The 11,017-nt window shown below is 53.9% G+C and overlaps 1 pseudogene; it reads right to left on the reverse strand.

The window, feature by feature from the left end:
- Nucleotides 1-4,564: 4,564 nt before the first annotated feature.
- LOC102760617 lies at nt 4,565-9,339 on the reverse strand (annotated as a pseudogene).
- Nucleotides 9,340-11,017: the final 1,678 nt, after the last annotated feature.

Below are 11,017 nucleotides of genomic sequence, written 5' to 3' on the forward strand. Positions count from 1 at the left end.
GCATAGACCTTGCCTGGAGGTAAGTTGCACATAGCACGGCCTTTACCCTAAATACTTGAGTCTTTCCAAGAACAGGGCTGTTCTGACATCACCGCAGCACCGGTCCACTGCATTGGTTCACACGGAGACAGCACTCGAACCCACCATCCCCAGTCCAGTCTTACGACCTACTAACACCCTTGGCATCATATCCTCTTCCCTGCGATAGTGCCCAAATGCAGATCTGGGTCTGTTGGCCGCCTCTTCAGCCGCCTCTTTAATCTGAACACATCCTCAGTCTTAAGATATATATAGATATAGATATATAGATACATGGATATATAGATATATATCAGAGAAGAAGGGAGAAGGAGAGAGAAATAGAAACATCAGGGATGAGACAGAATCATTAATTAGCTGCCACCTGCATACCTCTACTGGGGATCGAGCCTGCTGCCCGGGCATGTGCCCTTGATTAGAATCAAACCTGGGCTCTAACGAGTTTGGCTCAGTGGATAGAGCGTCGGCCTGGGGACTGAAAGGTCCCAGGTTCGATTCCGGTCAAGGGCATGTACCTTGGTTGCGGGCACATCTCCAGTAGGGGGTGTGCAGGAGGCAGCTGGTTGATGTTTCTCTCATCATTGTTTCTAACTCTCTATCCTTCTCCCTTCCTCTCTGTAAAAATCAATAAAATATATTTAAAAAAAGAAGAATCAAACCCGGGACCCTTCAGTCTGCAGGCCAACGCTCTATCCACTGAGCCAAACTGGCTAGGGAAGGTCCTCAGTCTTTCTCTGTCTTTTATGACATTGAGGAGTCCAGGGACCTTGAGCAGAGGCAGTTTCACCCAGTGGTTGAGAGTACAGATTTGGCACCAGGCCTCTGGGCTCAGACCCCTCTGCCACGTACTGGCTTTGTAACAGCGGGTGGCATGCTTAACTCTCTGGTGCCTCAGCTTTGTCATCTGGAAATTCAGAATAACAGCAGGCCCACCTCTTGGGGTTGTGAGGAGGCACACAGCGTAAGCGGTGCAAGGATGCACCTACTGTTACTATGACAGTACGCCTCTTCCTGAAGGGGCTCTGGAATGCAGCACGCCCCCAAGTGTGTCAGTGGCACAGGGTGAAGGGCCGAGCGGGCCTGTGACAGCCTGAGGACCTCCTGGCTAGACCTGCAGGCAGCCGAGGGGCTTGGGTCTGGACAAGTGGCCACATCCTGGGGTGGCAGCAGAGACCGCCAGCACACAGCAGTGTGATGAGGTGCTGCCTTCCCGCCTTCCTAGCGGTGCCAGTGCAGGTCACACCACGACCCGCCAAGGAGTGATGGGCAGCTACCAGCCACCCAGTGCCAGTTTGACTGGGCATAAACCCTGCACTGTTCAGTCAGCTTTAGGAGACGGTAGGAGAAGTCACCTGAGAAACACTGAAGTGACTGGGTGACTTCCCTGACCCCCAAATTCAGCTACAGGGACAGTAAGTTACATTTCTGCACACCTGCTGTGCCAACTCCCAGGGGGAGGGGTAAGGAATGTCCCGTAACCAGGTAGTCCTCCTCCTTCTGTTTCTGATTCAGAGGAAACATACAACATGGGAAAGGGTACTTTTAAAAGGTATCCCTGAGATGAGCAGAAAGCACAGAATCGCGGATGAAAGGGACTGTGGGAATTTTCCTGACTGCTGAAGTTTGATTCTCCTCCTACACCCTCAATAAAGGTTGCCATTTAATCCATCTCTCCATCCAATTATCCATCCATCCATCCATCCATCCATCCAATCCATTCATCCATCCATCCACCCACACACCCACCCACCTACCCACGCATCCACCCATCCATGGATCCCTCTGCCCATTGATCCATCCAGTGAGGGAACACAGCTCCTGCAGCCTCAAACTCTTGCTTCACCATCCTAATAGTTGCTCATGCAGCATTGTCAAGGAAAGAACTATTTCACTGAGCTACCCTTTTCTCAGATAATTCTTATTTCTTTAAGAATGCCTAACTTCATTGAGTCTAGCCATGTGGGAAAACGAGTTTTGTGAAGTGCATTGTAAACTTGTCTTTCTTGTCTTTCTTTCGTAAGGGGATCCGCCATGTCACAGAAGTCTTCCTGGATGTTCAGGTCAAAGCCCAGAATGGAAGCCATAAAGCCTAGTTTAAAGTCAGCATTGTGAGCCCTCAGGGCTGTACTTTTGTGCTTTTTTTCTGATCCTGTGGTTCTAGGCACCTGTTGCATTTTATAGCTCTTCACACCCTCCCATGACTCTAGGGTTGCTGATCAGCCTTCCGTCCCCTCGGCTTGCCCCAGCTGTGACACTGGCTATCAGCATGGGAGCCCCGTCAGTCCTTCCAAAGCCTCTTGCAGGGTGTGACTGACACAGTGGACGTCTGCCCATTGGTGAGGTGCCCGGGACTCCAGGACTCCTGTGCATCGCCCTCACTCTCCGGGGCCAGCCCCCCGGGCTATAGCCCCTCAGTTTCCACTGCTTCCCGCCGGCACTGTGGCCTGGGTTTCCCCATCTTGGACACGTGCACACATGCACACATACGCACACACGTGCACATGCACAGCTGTGTCCCTCCTGCCGGCTGTCTTAAAGAGAAGACCCTGGAGGACCTGGAAAAATACGTGCAGGACGTTGAGTGGCCAAAGACACAGGGTCACGACCAGGCCTGTCCCTGGGTCCTCTCCTCCTTTCCCTGGCATCCTCCCTCAGGGTTTGGACAGAGCCTGCACCTGGCCTTGCTCTCCACTTCCTGCCTGTCCTGGGGCCCCGCTGGAGGCTGAGACCTGAGGGGCTCCCAGGGCAGCTCTGGGAGGCACCGACCCTGGAAGTTGCTCTGTGTCTCCTCCAGGAACAGATCCCTGTCCTGTTGAGCAGGAAGGCGGCTGGGGTGCTCCTGTCACCAGTGGCAGCTACAACGACACCGACGTGAGTGCATGAGCGGTGGGGCCTGGGGAGACTGAGACCCTGTAGGAAACAGTGAGCGGGAGGGGAGGAGCCAAGACCTGCTACCCCCACCATCTGGTTGGCATTTTGGGGTCCAATTCTTGGCCTCCTCAGGTCTCAGTGGAATGGGTGGTTTTCTCATTGTTTTGCCCCTGTGGTCTCCATTGGGTCAGGGCAGAGGCTGGCAGTGGCCCTGGCCAGCCCAGCGAGGTGTCTGGCCTTCGCTCTGCCCCTGCCAGGCCCCCAGGACTGACCTGTTTGGCGCTGGCGAGGTGAGTGCCTTGTGCCTGGCTGAGGTGGCTGCGCCCCTCAGGTCTGGGAGGGCCAGGATGCTGAGGGCCTCTCTCAGGTCCAGCCCCCGGCCCTATCCCCTCAAAGAAGATCCAAGTATGGAGAGGGGTTGAGTCAGGATGGGTGAGAGCAGTGCTTGGCTGAGGACCTGTGGGCCGGGGCAGGTTTTCCTGACTGGTGTCTGCATGTGCCCCCTGCCCGCCCGGCAGGCCGAGGCCTCAGCCAGGCCCTGAGGTCCTACTTTGACCTGGTGGGGTGGACACAGAGAAGCACTGCTTCCTCGTGGAAGGAGCGGTGCAGAGACGGGTCAACATGGGAACGACAGGAGCTGAGGCCCCTTTCATGTGATCCACGGACCAGGCTGCGGGGAGGAGCCCACCCTCAGGCTTGACCTGGAGCAGGAAAGCAGGGGGCTCTCTCAGGTTCCTCTGCCGCCCTTCCTCCCACGCCATGGTCACCCTTGCTGGCCCAGCCCATCCCTCCCAGACCAGGGCGCCCTCTGCCCCCTCTGGGGGCACATCGACTGGGAGCCCATGTCCCCAGCCTGCTACTGGGACAGGGAAGGTCTGTGAGGAAGCCTGTCCTCCATGATGGGCAGGCTCATCTGATGTCACGTGTGCAAGCTGCTTGGGTGCGGAGGAAGGACATCTTGTACATCGGGGGCCACATCTTGGGGAAGATCCTCAAGTTTAAGAGGCGGCTGGGCTGGTGGACTTGCCTGGTGGTTCCTGAGCTGTCCCAGGAGCTGGGCATCTGGGCTGGAGAGAAGGGTGGGCCTTGGGGTTGGGAGCAGGCAGGGGCGCTGGCCACCAGCCCAGAGGTTGCTGCATTGTCACCTTCTCCTATCCTGTGCAGCCTTAGCTGTGACCATGATAACACTGTCCTCTGGTTTATGAGAGCAAATCTACTTTACACAGGAGGGAACAGAGACCCAGAGAGGTTAAGCATCCTGCCCAAAGCCATACAGCCAGAAGGGGCAGAACTGAGACTCAGAAATGACTTCAGAGCCGGGTGATGTTTCTGTGGCCTGGGGCTTCCTTCCTCATCTGACCCCACCTCCCTACCTGGTCTGAGGATGGGTAGTGAGTGGAAGGCACACTCCCCACTGGAAATGACCTGAAGTGTCCTTGGGGTCAGGAGCTGCTGTGAGCCCAGACAACTGGGCTTTGAGTCACTGAGTGTGACCTGACCGCCCTTGTCCACAGGACTTATGCTGTCCCTGGGCAGTGTCACTGATGTGAGAACATGATGCACACAGTAGGTGCCCGGGCCCCTGGTGACCTCTCCACTCCTACCACATGGCTCAGCTGGGCCCCGGGCAGATGAAGAGGACCAGGGCTGTCACTCATGCCGCTGTCCCACATCCATTTTCAGAGCGGATGGAGGAGCTGAAGAGGCTGGACCTGGCAGAGCTGTACCAGGGGGAGCCTGTGGGCCCCCAGGGAGCAGAGAGGATGAGGATGGTGGCCCAGTGCAGGCCTGGCAGCAAGGTCTTGCCAAGATTGTCAAGGGGCCGAGATCTGTTTCATGCAGGGCTTCCCTAGTGAACTGGACCTTGGAACCCCTCTGATCCCCTGGGGGCCACCCACACCATGACCTCTGAGCCCTTCCTCCAAGCCACCTAGCACAGGCTCAGGGCGCCTACATCTCACACATGTGCACAGGTCCAGCCCAGTGTCCCCACTGGGTGCCCCTCACCCCCTAAGGGGCCAGGGAAGTTTGCTGGGAGCCTGGAGGTCTGCCTCCTCCCCTCCTCCTGGGTGACATGGCCACTTGTGCACCAGCCACAAGGATGGATGCATCATGGGCTGCAAGTCATCACCTCCACCAAGAGGGAGATTCGGGTGCCCAGGGAGGAGGGGACAGCCCAGTGGGCGGAGGTGGGGGCATGGGCCTCACAGATTCCTGTCCCAGGTCCCTGAGCCCAGTCATCTGACTCTCCCAGCCTCTGGGCATTTCCTTGTCCTTGTCAGGCAGCGTCCTCTGCTGGCCCAGCTTCCCAGTGACAGCGGTGTGCTCTGCTGTGGGGTGATTTGTGGAGTGCAGCCCTGTCCTCCAGTTCCACCACTGCCGCTCCTCGAGAAGCACCTGTCTGCTGGGTTGGATCCTTCTGTGAGCGACAGGCAGCTCTGACCAGTCTGGGTCAGGCAGTCAAGCGGCCTGAGGTGATGGGTTCTGGGAAAAGGAGGCAGGAAATCATCCCTGGTGGCTTACTGACCAGCCACCAAGGGATCCAGGGCACAGGCAGTCCTCCCAGCCGAGTCTCATTGTTCCCATCTTCAAGGTGCAGAGTCTGAGGTCGGGGCCTGGGCACGAAGCCCGATCCCCGGGGCTCCCGCCTGCTTTCCTTGCTTCTTTCAGCTGCCCATACGGCTGAGGAAGGTGTGTCTGAGTCTCTCCTGTGCTTCCTGCACTGGGCTCGGTGCTTTATTCTGCCTGGTGCTCAGCATGACCCTGCAAAGTCCCCTGGCCCTCGCTTACCACTGGCGCAGAGGGAGTGCAGAGGACCTATGGCACTCACGGTCACCTGCTGGAGACTAATGCCAGGAGTGGGCCCAGTGCTCTGTGCCCCCATCACACTGCCACATGCTGGGGACGGAGTGGTCGCTGAGCAGCTTCGTCCATCTCTGGGCTTTCAGATGAGCAGGGCTGGAGAATTCCCAAGGGCAAAGCCCAGGGTCGGCATAGTTATCTGTTCTGCCAGACACTGCTGCTGCAGTAAAGACCAGGCAGATGAAGAAAGGCACCGACGCCTGGCCGGTGTGGCTCAGTGGTTGAGCATCGACCTATGAACCAGGAGGTCATGCACAGTCCGATTCCCAGCCAGGGCACCTGCCTGGGTGCAGGAGATAGCCGATCAATGATTCTCTCTCATCATTGATGTTTAGCTCTCTCTCCCTCTCCCTTTCTCTCTGAAATCAATAAAAATATTTTAGAAAAAAGGAAGGCACCCGAGGGAGTGGGTGAAACATGTAAAGAAACTGGCTCTTATGACACTCTGCCTCCATCTGCCGGACCTCCTTCCCTGGACCACCCCCTCCCCGCCGGTTCCATCTGCCGCCTGCTGGGCTGGGAGGTGCAGCTGTGGGAAGGGCTGTAGTGCGACCTCAGAAGGCCTGACTGATGGACCTTCTCCATCTCCATCTGTCCCTGCAGATGTCCCACGAGGTGGTCACAGAGCAAGAACTGGCCCTTGTGGATCCCACCTCCTGCCTCCCTTCCTGCCCCCAGAGGGTGAGTGGCTGGGAGCAGCAGGTGGCTTCTTGCAGAGCAGAGCTGGGAGGAGCCACCTGGCTGTGGCTGAGCTCCACCACTGGGGCTATAGCGGGCTAGAATGAGCCCTCCCAGGGGAGGACTGTCAGCCCTAGGGGGCATTTTGGAGAATTGTGGGACCTTTCTGTTTTCAAGTGGAGTCATTCCTAGGTAGGTATTTACATAGAAACATATTATTTTATTATAAACTAGAGGCCCGGTGCACGGAATTTGTGCACGAGGCGGGGGGGTGGTGGGGTGGTTTGTCCCTCAGCCCAGCCTGCACCCTCTCCAATCTGGGACCCCTCGGGGTATGTCTGACTGCCAGTTTAGGGTTCTGGCCTAAACCAGCAGTTGGATATCTCTCTCAAATCCAGGACTGCTGGCTCACAACCACTCACCTGCCTCACTGCCTGATTGCCCCTAACCACTTCTGTCTGCCAGCCTGATCACCCCCTAACCACTCCCCTGCCAGCCTGATTGACGCCTAACTGCTTCCCTGCAAGCCTGATTGCCCCTAACTGCCCTCCCCTGCAGGCCTGGTCCCCCCAACTGCACTCCCCTGCAGGCCTGGTCCCCCCAACTGCCCTCCCCTACAGGCCTGGTCCCCCCCAACTGCCATCCCCTGGAGGCCTGGTTGCCCCCAACTGCCCTCCCCTATAGGCCTGGTCCCCCCGACTGTCCTCCCTTGTTGGCCATCTTGTGGTGGCCATCTTGTGTGAGGGCCTGATGATCAATTTGCATATTATCTCTTTATTATATAGGAGGATTGCTTTTCTTTTTATTTCTTCTATGTTATAGTGAGGTTATTATATTTATTTTTTAAATTATAGAGACAATAATTATATTATCTATGACTTTCAATTTAGGATAGAAATTCATAGATTCATGCATCCACCTCCTCCACAATTTCAATGTAGGAAATTAAAGTACTCTTAATTGGGCATTGGGCCTGATAGGGCCAAGAACCAAGGCTCTAATCCCAGAGCAGAACCCCAGTTCTGCTCAGCTGGGCCCAGCTGACTGTTGGTGCCTGGCCCCCCTCCAGCGTCCTTTTGGCTGATGGTCTGACAAACCCACCCCACTCTGGGAGAGGTGGCAGAACCACGAGAGAGGGGCTCCTGCTTTCACCCCCTCGTCCCTTGGGCTGCCTGAGCCCCTGAGCTGAGATCCCCGCTGTCATGATGGCAGGCTGGCTCAGTGGCCACCTTGGCATTTCTGGGGCTGCTTAAAGTGTGCCCCTCATAGGTTCCCTTTAGCTGGTGGCTCCAGGTGGTTTGTGGAGCTACTTCCCCATCCCAACCAGCAGAGGGCCGCACACACTATGAGTGGCAGCTGTGGCTTCTCTGGGGATGTGTGGCTTGGCCTCTCTGCCCCTCATCTCCATCCCAGCCCAGAGAAGGGCATTGGGCACCTTTCCTAGCCCTGGCTGGAGTCACTGGGTGAGCTTGGGAGGAAAGGTTCCAGGACCACTTTTCTTGGCTCCTGGGGACCAGCAGAGCTGCACCAAGGCTGCCCGAGTGCTGGACCTGGGCTGGCACCAGGGGCTGTCTTCCACTTGAGGTATTTTTCAGGTAACAGGACAAGTGTGGACGGGAGAAGCACCGTGTTGACCTCTCCTAAATGGGACGGATTTGCAGCCAAGAACACTTCTTTCCGGGAGGAAGCACTGCTTATCCGAGGCGTCCCCCTGGCCTCTGAGCCAGGGAAATGTGTGTAACAAGTTCCCTGAGCTGCACATGCAATTTTATTTCTGCACATTTCTTTCTTTCTTTTTTTAAATGGAAGCATTTTATTGGATGAGGGGATTTGTGGGAGGCATAGGTGCTGGGCCAAGGTGGCACCCTGTTGGGTGTGGTGACCACCAGTGAAGCCACTGGCATGGACATAGATGCAGCCAGGAACAGCACTGACCTGGCCTTGGGCCTCGCCCGGAAGACCCCAGCATGGCTCTGGCAGGGATCTTCTGGATGGAGACCAGACGTGGACCAGATGGAGCTCCTTGGGCACACTGTACCTGCCACTGTCCAGCCTGGTCACTGTAGATAACAAAGGCAATGGTCACCAGGGGTGACAGCCCAGATTCTGGGTGATAGAGAGGCTCCTATCAGGGACAGCCATCTTTTTCCAGTTCTACTGGGTCCAGCTGGAATCTCTGGGCCAGGGCCTCTTCCACCCAGACCTGTGCTGGCCGCCAGCTGTGCTGGTAGAAGACTAGTCTCTGCAGAAACTACTCTGAACCAGATGCACTGCCCACCTGAGCCCGGCCTCAGTGTGTTGGTTGGGCTGGTTCCAGGTGGGATTAAGCTGGGTAACCCTGGTACAACATAGTGGTCAGTGCACATCGAGGCTCTCCCACTGCATCCACCTCCTCCCCAAAGTTCTCCTTCATCTTGTCATAGATGGGGCCCACCCTACTGTGCTCTTCACTACTACTCAGCATCTGGGCCACAGCTTGTGCTGATGCAGGTAGATGAGTACACACTGCTCAGCTGGGTCGGCCATGGCTTCCCAGGGGACGGGGAGCTCATGGTCTCTGTGAATGACCTCTGGTGATGGCCATTTTGGCATCTGAGGGTCATACTCGCCAACCATGTCTAGCAGGATATCACAAGAAGCCAGGTTTTTGGGTCCTGGGTTGGCACAATCTTTGCATCTTGGTTTTTCGGCAGGAGATATAGCAAGGGGGTATCAGGGCGTCATCACAGTGGAAAGGGTGCTGTGTGTCTGGATTATGGGGAGCCATGAGGTGCTTCGGGTCACTTGGAGGGCAGATCGATGGGTCATGGAGGGGTGGCAATGGCAATAGTAGAGGAAGGAGATCACACAAGAAGTGGTGGCCCAATGCAGCAGGGGACAATTTCTTTTAAAAAACAGTATTTCTAAATTTAAGTCATGGAACCATAAATATCCTAGAAGAAACCATAGGCAGCAAAATCTCAGACACCTCTCATAGCAGTATATTTAGGGATACATCTCCTAGGGCCGTGGTTGGCAAGCTGCGGCTCGCGAGCCACAAAGATAGCTTCATGAATGGTGTCGGGAAAACTAGACAGGTACATGCAAAACAAATGAAAATAGACCACCAACTTACACCATACACAAGCATTAACTCCAAATGGATAAAAGACTTAAATGTAAGTCATGAAACCATAAAAATCTTAGCAGAAACCATAGGCAGCAAAATCTCAGATATCTTTCATGGCAATATGTTTACCAATAAATCTCCTAGGGCAAAGGAAACTAAGGAGAAAAAAACCAAATGAGTCTATAAAAAAATAAAAAGCTTTTGCACAGCAAAAGAAACCATCAACAAAACGAAAAGGGAGCCCACTGTATGGGAGAACATACTTGGCAATGATACATCTGATAAAGGGTTTATATCCAAATATATAAAGAACTCATTCAATTTAACAGAAGGAAGACAAACAATCCAATTAAAATATGGGCAAAGGACCTAAATAGGTAAGAAGTGCTGGAGAGGATGTGGAGAAAAAGGAACAGTCGTGCAGTGCTGGTGGGAATGCAGACTGGTGCAGCCATTATGGAAGACAGTATGGAATTTCCTCAAAAAATTAAATATGGAACTGTCACTTGACCCAGTGATCCCACTTCTAGGAATATGTCCTAAGAAACCTGAAACACCAATCAGAAAGAATATATGCACCCCTATGTTTATAGAAGTGCAATTTACAATAGCTAAGATCTGGAAACTGCCCAAGTGCCCATCAAGAACTGAGTGAATAAAAAAGCTGTGCCACATTTATACCATGGAATACTATGCGGCAGTAAAAAAGAATCTCTTACACTTTAAGACAGCATGGAGGGACCTGGAGAGTATCACGGTAAGTGAAATAAGTGAGGCAGAAAAAGACAAGTATCACATGACCTCACTCATATGTGGAATCTAAATAACAAAATAAACTGATGAACGGAGTGGATCTAGAGACAAGGAAGCACAGGATAGAATGCAGAATCTCAGAGGGAAGGCAGGGGAAGGTGGGTGGGTGGGAAGTTATCAATCAAGGACCTTGTGCATATATGCATGGCCCATGGACACAGACGAGGCCATGCCTATATAAGGCAGTGAGGGCCTGGGGTCGGGGGAGAGGGGCAGACTAGAAGGAGTCAATGGGGGAAAATAAGGGGGCATATGTAATACTTTCAACAGTAAAGAATTATTAAAAAAACAAAACAAAAGACGAAGTATTTCTGTGCACATAATAATACATGATTGGCTGTAGAGGACCTCATTCCAGGTCATTAGGAAGACAGTAAATGTGATAACCCAGATGTCCTTAAACTTGGTGCATTAATACATATGAGAAGTTATACTTGTGCTTTAAAAATGTGATCATGCCCTACTTGGTTTGGCTCAGTGGATAGAACATTGGCCTTCGGACTGAAGGGTCCTGGGTTTGATTCCGGTCAAGAGTACATGCCTAGGTTGTGGGCTCAATCCTCAGTAGGAGGCAACTGATCAATGATTCTCTCATCATTGATGTTGCTATCTGTCCCTCTCCCTTTCTCTCTGAAATTAAAAAAA

Source organism: Myotis davidii, unplaced genomic scaffold (assembly GCF_000327345.1).
Source record: "Myotis davidii unplaced genomic scaffold, ASM32734v1 scaffold2569, whole genome shotgun sequence".
Lineage (NCBI taxonomy): Eukaryota > Metazoa > Chordata > Mammalia > Chiroptera > Vespertilionidae > Myotis > Myotis davidii.